Genomic DNA, 10,088 nt, shown 5'->3' with positions numbered 1-10,088 from the left:
AATTCACTGTTAGGCTTAGATATGATTGGCGCCATTTGTCTGGTTTCAATGACATGAAAGCCTGTGATGCGATAGAATTCTAGCTCCCGTTTAAATACTGCCTTGTGCAGCATCATTGTTATTGCTTACTGTCATGTTGCTTAGCTTAAATTAGTGTTTTTTAACATTAAAGTGTATGTAATTTAGCATTTAGCTTAGAATTTAGCTAAAACTAGAATGCCACCTTGTTTTTCACTAATTTTTATAGCTACTGATTGAAAAAATAAAAACAGTGGCGTATGTAAAAAAAATCATTGAAAACTATGGCATACTAAGTGGAAGGGTGGAAGAGATGAAAACTGTCAAATTGTGTGCTCTGCTTAGTGAAAAACAAGGGTGCATTCTAGTTTTATCTAAATGCTAAGCTAAATGCTAAAGTGTATTTAATTTAGCATTTAGCTTAGAATTTAGCTAAAACTAGAATGCCACCTTGTTTTTCACAAATTTTTATAGCTACTGATCGAAAAAATAAAAACAGTGGCGTATGTAAAAAAAAAATCATTGAAAACTATGGCATACTAAGTGGAAGGGTGGAAGAGATGAAAACTGTCAAATTGTGTGCTCTGCTTAGTGAAAGACAAGGGGGCATTCTAGTTTTATCTAAATGCTAAGCTAAATGTTAAGCTAAATGCTAAACTAAATACTCTTTAGTGATAAAAAAAAAACACTAATTTAAGCTAAAAAACATGACAGTAAGCAATAACTGTCAGGACTCAGCCTGGACTTTTGGCCATGTGCCTTTGTTTACATTCCTCGTCATGTGTCTGCCCCGCCTTTGTCTGCTCCTCCCTGTCTCCACACCTGTTCCTAATCGTGTCTCATTTAACTGTGCCTGGTCTCATTTAACTGTGCCTGGAATCTACTGTTGTCTGGTCTTGTCTTTAGTCCGTGTCATGTTTCGTGTTCCTTTGTTATTAAGGAACTATTATTATGTTACTATTATATTATTAATATTACTATTATTATCTTATTATGGCCCGCACACGTCCTGTGTGCGGGCCATGTCACCAGCCCGAGTTTTGTTTTGGTTTTTTTTCTTGGTGTCCTGCGTCATCGCCCCGCACCTGTCCGGTGGGGGGTGTCGCTTCACTTCCGGTTTCCGTGGAGGAGGACACCCCACTTCCTGTCCGCGAGGGGTGTTGCAGGCCCGTGTTTTGCCCCATGTTTTGGAATTCTGTTGATTTATCTGTTCTGTGGAGGAGGATTCCCCCCCCCCTCCTCTTCCTGGTTTCTGAGAGGTGGATCGGGCTGCGGTGCGTCGGGGGCTGTGCTCGGCCCTTCAGCTCGTCTGTGGACGTCGCTCGGCCCTTCAGCTTGGCTGTGGACGTCGCTCGGCCCTTCAGCTCGGCTGTGGACATCGCTCGGCCCTTCAGCTCGGCTGTGGACGTCGCTCGGCTGTGGACGTCGCTCGGCCCTTCAGCTCGGCTGTGGACGTCACTCGGCCCTCTCTGGCTGCTCCGCCGTGTGCCTTGCTCTCCCCACCTGCCTCGCCGTGTGCCTTGCTCCCCCCCACCTGCCTCGGCGTGTGCCTTGCTCCCCCCACCTGCCTCGCCGTGTGCCTTGCTCCCCCCACCTGCCTCGCCGTGTGCCTTGCTCCCCCCACCCGGACCCCGTCGGGACTATCAAGACAGGTTGGCGCGTCGGGAGCCGCGCCTTGGGGTTCTCTGTCAGGACTCAGCCCGGACTTTTGACCATGTGCCTTTGTTTACGTTCCTCGTCACGTGTCTGCCCCGCCTTTGTCTGCTCCTCCCTGTCTCCACACCTGTTCCTAATCGTGTCTCATTGTCTTTTGTATTTAACTGTGCCGTGTTGCCTTGTGCAGCGCAGAATCTACTGTTGTCTGGTCTTGTCTTTAGTCCGTGTCATGTTTCGTGTCTCTTTGTTATTAAACCCTGTTTGTTTTGCTATCCTGCATTTGGGTCCGTTTTATCCCGTGTTCATGACAATAACAATGATGCTGCACAAGGCATTATTCAAACGGGAGCTAGAATTCTATCGCATCACAGACCAAGCTTTTGAAGCCAGACAAATGGCACAAATCAATCTGAGCCTAATAGTGAATTGAAACTACAAGGTGACTTGAGCCAGGCCACCACCCACCCTGTTGTATTTTATAGCTACTGACTGAAAAAATAAAAACACTGGAGTATTTAAAGAAAAAAAATCATTTTAAACTATGGCATACTAAGTGGAAGAGATGAAAACTGTCAAATTGTGTGCTCTGCTTAGTGAAAAACAAGGGGGCATTCTAGTTTTAGCTAAATGCTAAGCTAAATGCTAAACTAAATACTCTTTAGTGATAAAAAAAAGCTCAAAAATCTGATGATTTGTGTGTGGTATGATAATTTTCCTAAAATCTTAGGTATCAGCATGTGTTTTGAGTGAATTTCTGCATGCATGTACAAAAGTGCTACTCAGGGGCTGAAAATGCGATTCCGTGATTCTCAGCCCTCTAGCTCCTTCCTAAAGTGGTTTTTCGTGCAACCTTATATAAGCACACATCTGACTAGCTTGAAAAGGGCTTTTTCACCTTGTTTTGATGAAACATGCTAGGACATAGTGTTAATTTTGTCACCTATTTTTAATTTAGTCTTAGTCTTAGTCTTGTGCCAAATGTCCTTGTTAGTTTTAGCCATATTTAGTCATTCACATATCTTTTTTGTTAGTCTTAGTTTTAGTTGACTAAAAGTCTCGTCATTTTAGTCTAGTTTTAGCAAAAAATTGTAGCTTGACCACATCTGGAATCTATTGTAAGAATAAATACAACAAGGCCTCATTAAATGCAATAATATCAGGAACACAAGTGTTATAGTGGAAATAAATAACTTAATGAAAAGCCTAAGATCAAAACTGTAGGTGTGTGTGTATATATATATATATATATATATATATATATATATATATATATATATATATATATATATATATATATATATATATAAATTACCGACTTAATGCAAGTCATACATGGTATTGCACACACCATTATTGATGATATTTGGAGCAATATTACATGTAATTGTTAAACTTGATTCCATTACATATACATTTGGTTTTAAGCCTAATTATTCATTTTGAGTATGATGTGATTGTAACAGGGGCGTGGGAAGAGGTTTCAGGTTGGGGGTGCTGAGTTTTTTCTGTCACCACTTTTGAATAAGAAACAATATCGAGGATATAAAACTTGTCAAAACCTTGCGAATCAGAAAAGTATCAGTGAGAAGTTGAGAACACTCGTTTAAACAGTGCATACACTCGAACTTGACTGCACATCACATTTTTTACTTTATTGATACTGCTTTTAATCGTAATGCAAAGACCGGTCATCGGGACATAAGCTGTCATGTACAATAAAAGAGCCTGCGCAGCGACAGGAAATATAATTTAACACAAAAAGCCTGACTAGACCTAGGGTGGACTTGCGCTCAGGATTTTTTATTTATTTTACTTTTTTTTTTTTTGAGCGGCGTGTGGACGAATTCTTTCTACGCACACACTATTTTATTTCTTGATAACAGACCGCTGCGAACTATAACACACCGTTGCCATGAAAAACAGAGCGTTGCCATGGACACAGGATTCTAACCGTAGAGACGGAGCGCACTATTTTCTTTAGCGGAAACAATACAATCGTTTTTAAATCAATAAACTCATATTTAAATCATCATTTTGTGTCAAATTATTGATTTATTTGCTAGGTAGCAATATAATAAGCTGGATCTGCTTCGCGGACCTGTAACTTGGGCAACAGCGCAAAGCCGTGAACTCGTTGTGAATATTTTAAAGGCGTAACAGCTGATGAAAAAGCAGACAATTGTAGACGAAAATGAAGAGAGATTTTATCTTAGTTTTTATTTTATACGAAACATTTTCATCTCGTCTTTTTTCGTCAACAATGATGCATGTTAATTTAGTCTTAGTCAGCGTTTTTGGACAGTGGTGCAGTCTTGTCATCATCTCGTCTTAGTCATGAAAAAAAAGGTTGTTGACGAACATATTTCGTCTCGTCTCGTCTGACTAGGACACATTGTGTTTATGTCAGAAATCTCGGAAAAAACTTTTTTCATTCTTTTATGGTAAATAATATAAAATATGATAGTTAACATTAAAAACCAAGATTTTGATAAAAAAAATTATTCTTCTTGTACCTTCGGCTTTTCCCGATACGGGTCGCCACAGAATCCTCTACTCTTGCACCAATTACCTAAATGGCCTCATTTAACACATGCATATATCTTCTCTTTGGCCTTGCTCTTGACCTCTTACCTGGCAGCTCCATCTCCAACATCCTTATACCAATATAACCATCTCCCTCCTCTGTACATGTTAAACCATCTCAATCTAGCCTCTCTGATCTTGTCCCCAAAACAGCCAACCTGAGCTGTCTCTATGATGTGCTTGTTTCTAATCCTGTCCATCCTCATCACTCCTAAAGAGAACCTCAACATCCTTATCTCTGCTACCTCCATCTCTGCCTCATGTCTTTTCCTTGCTTCTACAGTCTCTAACCCATACAGCAGAGCTGGTCTCACTACAGTCTTGTACACATTTCATTTGATTCTTGCTGACATTCCTCTGTCACACAACACTCCTGACCATAGCAAACAAGAAGGGACTCAAAGCCAATCCTTGATGTACAACCACCTCCACCTTGAACTCCTCTGTCTGCGCCTTCAGCACATCTCACTGATGTCAGCGCATTTCACTTGTACCTGTAATCTCGGATGTCAAGAAGACAACAATGAAATACTAAGTGGAACAGATGAAAGAGGGCAATTTGGATCCTCAGCTTTGTGAAAAATTAAGCAATAAATGCAATTTGCCACATCACCTTGTAAAGTGTACATTTATATCTGCTACAGAGAGATTTACCAGTAGTTCCCAAGAATTATCATCCATGATTGTATAACCTTCTGACTACATAGAACAGGTGACTGATTACTTAAAGTGAGTGTTTATACACCTTAGTGTTATGACCTAGCCTAGGTCAGGCAGCACTATAAGGTGTAAAAAAAACTGGTATTACTCAAGTTACAATTCACTACAGTTTAGACACTGCAAAGGAAACCACACACATGGGGACAGTAGGCTGACAAGGTTTAAAATGCTCACAGGGAAGCCCCTTCAGCCAGTAGCATAAGGGAAAAGTGGAGCATGGTATATGAAGCCACATTATCCTCATTGCATTGGCTCCAAGTCAAATTTCGCATTGATTATAAAATACTATTACTAAACTATAAATCAAAAGGTGCAGGCTATTTGGTATTAACTCAAATACAAAAGGCTACAGAAGGGGGCAGAGCTTTTTCTTACAGAGCCCCACAGTTATGGAACAGCCTTCCAATTAGTTTTCAGGACTCAGACACAGCCTCAGTGTTTAAGTCCAGGCTAAAAACACACTGATTAAGTTTAGATTTTTATGAATAGCAATTCTTAGGTAAAAGAGAGTGTGTGCTAAACTGCTATGTCTGGGTGCGGTCACCTTAACACCCTCGCAAGTCGCTTAGATTTGCTACCGTGGAGTGGTTGGACCATTTAATTATGATGTCATAACTAGTCTTGCCAGAGTTCTGTCTGCACTTTGCATGTAATATATTTAACCATCACATGATTACAATCATACCTAATAATCTTCTCTATCTCCCTTTGTGTCTGTCAAGCTATACGTGTCACTCCCTTCCTCCCAGTGTTCTGAGCTCCCAGTATGACCACCTCTTTCTGGACCTACCTGACCCACCCTGACCCCTTACCCCAATGTGTCATGCAGATCTATCCCCAGCAATGTGAACCACCAATGGATGATTCACATTGCTGGGGATAGATCTGCATGACACATTGGATTGCTGTGGATTTCTTTGAACTGCCATTGCACTGGCCTCCTTTCCGCTCAGCTCTTCATCAGTGAATGTTTGAAGACTACAGCAGGAAGGAATTAATGTTAAGTCTGTAATGAACTCAGATATGACTTTGACCTGTTAGTTCCTCAGGAGCTTTTGGTTACACAATTCCACTGGAATACAAACTGTTGTGGAAAGGACATTATTTACATTTACATTATTTACTGTCCAGTGTCACACAAATGAGGATGAGGTTCACTTCTGAGTCTGGTTCCTCTCAAGGTTTCTTCCTCATCTCATCTCAGGGAGTTTTTCCTCATCACCATCACCTCAGGCTTGATTATAAGGAATAAATGTTAGATATAAATATGAACTTAACCATTTTTAACTTTAAACTTTAAAGTTTTAATTTCAACTTAATTTTATACCTAGCAATTTGTACAATTTCTATGCTTTTGTAAAGCTGCTTTGAGAGAATTGTTAAAAGCGCTATACAAATAAATGAAATAAAAAATGTAATCAAATTAAAGGCCTAAAGACTAAAGGCCTAAAGACTCCATCTGTTATGATTGCATGATATGTGGAAAGTGCAATGTATTCCTGATTGTAAGAGCAGATATGCACCAGAAAATGATCAGAAAATGATATCTAGGCTTTGTTTGCAGAGATTCTAGGAAGAGTAAAATAATAATATAAGCAAAATATCACAAATTTATGTACAAGACATGCTGGACCAGCATACCACCATTCCAAGCTGGTCAGCCAGCACACCAGCAACCAGCACCTAATGCTGGACCAGCATACCACCATCCCAAGCTGGTCCCAGCATGCAAAACATAACTTATGCTGGACCAGCAATGCTGGGTTTTTAGCAGGGTATCTATCACCGTTTGTCATTAACCTATCTGAATCCTCAACAGAAGGTTCAGCACTGTTATCTGGTACAGATATTAACCCAATAGAGGCTGCCTTATCATTGCACAAGTTTTTGACTTCAGAACTAGAGATATGTGCATAAGTATGGTACGCTTTCAGCATATTCATATGACAGACACGGGTCTTCTTTTTATGGTCAGGAGTACCAAAAATAAAAATAAAGTTCACTAAGTTTTTCCTGAACCATATAAAGACAAGAGAACTTGCAGACAAGGATGAACCGGGGACTGGAAGTAAAACCATTACAAGTTGGAAACTGCTTTCCGTTCATAACACTGCTTCATTCAATGTTGAGACACTTCTAGAGCTTCACGGACTAATGTGCAGGCTTGAAGGCAGGTGTGAAGATGCTCACGAATTTTGCTCACATAGTCTAAAATATTGTGCTCTTTATCACTAAAGAATCATTGGTTGAGTGGACCTTGAAGTGAATGACTAAGAACAAGTTCTGCAGGACTAAACCAAAGAAATTCTTGAATAGCTTTTCTTACTGCAAACAGAACAAGAGTCACCCCTTCATCCCAGTCTTTCTCTGTGTCTAGGCAGTATTTTCACAGCATAGACTTTAAAGAGTGGTGGACTCTCTCCAGAGCACCTTGCGACTTAAGGTGATAAGGACAAGACACATGGTGCGCCATGTTTCGCGTTTTATATCCTGAAAAAACTTAGCTGAAAAAGTTTCTGAAGAACTTGTTGAAGAGGTTTATAAGTGCCTTTACCACAACAGGAGCAGTAATTCTATTTAATATAATATTAAATAGCACAGATTCTAGAAACCAAGTAGCAGCACACATATACTGAGTAAATATTGATTTCCAGGCTTTGTTCTAGGCAGAGGACAGACACAATTTAATGTTCACAATCAGTTTCCAAAGAACTAGGGCAAAGGTCTCCTCCTTGAACACCGCCACCTTATTGTGGTGGAGGGTTTGCGTGCCTGAATGATCCTAGGAGCTATGATGTCTGGGGCTTTCTGCCCCTGGTAGGGTCTCCCAAGGCAAACAGGTCCTGGGTGATGGGCCAGACAAAGAGCGGTTCAAATCCCCCCTTATGAAGAATTAAAAATCAAGGTCCGTGACGTCGCCCGGTATGGCACAACCAGGGCCCCACCCTGGAGCCAGGGTGATAAGGCTCAGCCCGAAGGAGTGGCATGGGGCCGATCTCCCGTGGGCCAACCACCTGCAGGAAGAACCGTAAGGGGCCGGTGCATTGTGGATTGGGTGGCAGTTGAAGGCGGGGGCTTCGGCGACCCAATCCCCAGACATGGAATCTGGCTCTAGGTACATGGAATGTCACCTCGCTGGGGGGGAGGAGCCTGAGATGGTGAAAGATACCGACTAGAGATAGTTGGGCTCGCCTTCACGCACAGCTTGGGCTCTGGAACCCAACTCCTCGAGAGAGGCTGACTCTCTACTACTCTGGAGTTGCCCGTGGTGAGAGGCGGCGGGGTGGTGTGGGCTTGTTCATAGCCCCCCAGCTCAGCCGCAATGTGTTGGAGTTTACCCTGGTGAACGAGAGGGTCGTTTCACTGCGCCTTCGGGTCAGGGAGAGGTCTCTCACTGTTATTTGCGCTTATGGGCCAAATGGCAGTGTAGAGTACCCGACCTTCTTGGCTTCTCTGGGAGGGGAGCTGGAAAGTGCTCCGACCGGGGACTCCGTCATTCTATTGGGGGACTTCATCGCTCACGTGGGCAGCGACAGTGACACCAGGAGGAGCGTAATTGGGAGGAACGGCCCCCCCGACCTGAACCCGAGTGTTGTTCTGTTATTGGACTTCTGTGCTAGTCACAGTCTTTTATGATGCCTAATTACCTGACCAGGGGTAAAAATTCTATGAACGTTAACCAATGAAAGTCAGACATTGCTTTTCAACCATGCTTCAACTGAATTATTTAAAAAAATAAACTCATGGAACAGGCCTAAACAAAAATGATCGTACCCCTAGAAAAGACTGAAAATAGTGTGACCAAAGGGACATGTTAATTCAAGGTGTGTCCACTAATTAGCATCACAGGTGTCTACAATCTTGTAATCAGTCAGTCGGCCTATATATAGGGCTCCAGGTAGTCACTGTGTTGTCTGGTGACATGGTGTGTACCACACTCAACATGGACCAGAGGAAGCGAAGGAAAGAGTTGTCTCAGGAGATTAGAAAGAAAATTATAGACAAGCATGATAAAGGTAAAGGCTATAAGACCATCTCCAAGCAGCTAGATGTTCCTGTGACTACAGTTGCACATATTATTCAGAAATTTAAGATCCATGGGACTGTAGCCGGGGGCACGGTGGCTTAGTGGTTAGCACGTTCGCCTCACACCTCCAGGGTTGGGGGTTCGATTCCCGCCTCCGCCTTGTGTGTGTGGAGTTTGCATGTTCTCCCCGTGCCTCGGGGGTTTCCTCCGGGTACTCCGGTTTCCTCCCCCGGTCCAAAGACATGCATGGTAGGTTGATTGGCATCTCTGGAAAATGTCCATAGTGTGTGATTGTGTGAGTGAATGAGAGTGTGTGTGTGCCCTGTGATGGGTTGGCACTCCGTCCAGGGTGTATCCTGCCTTGATGCCCGATGACACCTGAGATAGGCACAGGCTCCCCGTGACCCGAGGTAGTTCGGATAAGCGGTAGAAGATGAGTGAGAGAGTGAGTGAGTGAGGGACTGTAGCCAACCTCCCTGGACGTGGCCGCAGAAGGAAAATTGATGACAAATCAAAGAGACGGATAATCCGAATGGTAACAAAAGAGTCCAGAAAGACTTCTAAAGAGATAGAAGGTGAACTTCATTCTCAATGAACATCAGTGTCAGATCGCACCATCCGCCGTTGTTTGAGCCAAAGTGGACTACATGGGAGACGACCAAAGAGGACACCATTGTTGAAAACAAATTATAAAAAAGCTAGACTGGAATATGCCAAACTACATGTTGACAAGCCACAAAGCTTCTGGGAGAATGTCCTATGGACAGATGAGACAAAAATGGAACTTTTGCTCAAGGCACATCAGCTCTATGTTCACAGAAAGAAAAATGAAGCATATCAAGAAAAGAACACTGTCCCTACTGTGAAACATGGAGGAGGCTCTGTTATGTTCTGGGGCTGCTTTGCTGCATCTGGCACAGGGTGTCTTGAATCTGTGCAGGGTATGATGAAATCTGAAGACTATCAAGGGATTCTAGAGAGAAATGTGCTGGCCAGTGTCAGAAAGCTTGGTCTCAGTCGCAGGTCATGGGTCTTGCAACAGGACAATGACCCAAAACACACAGCTAAAAACACCAGAGAATGG

The sequence above is a fragment of the Tachysurus vachellii genome, chromosome 3 (genome assembly GCF_030014155.1).
Source record: "Tachysurus vachellii isolate PV-2020 chromosome 3, HZAU_Pvac_v1, whole genome shotgun sequence".
NCBI classification, from domain to species: domain Eukaryota; kingdom Metazoa; phylum Chordata; class Actinopteri; order Siluriformes; family Bagridae; genus Tachysurus; species Tachysurus vachellii.
Note: the sequence above shows the minus strand (reverse complement) of the source record.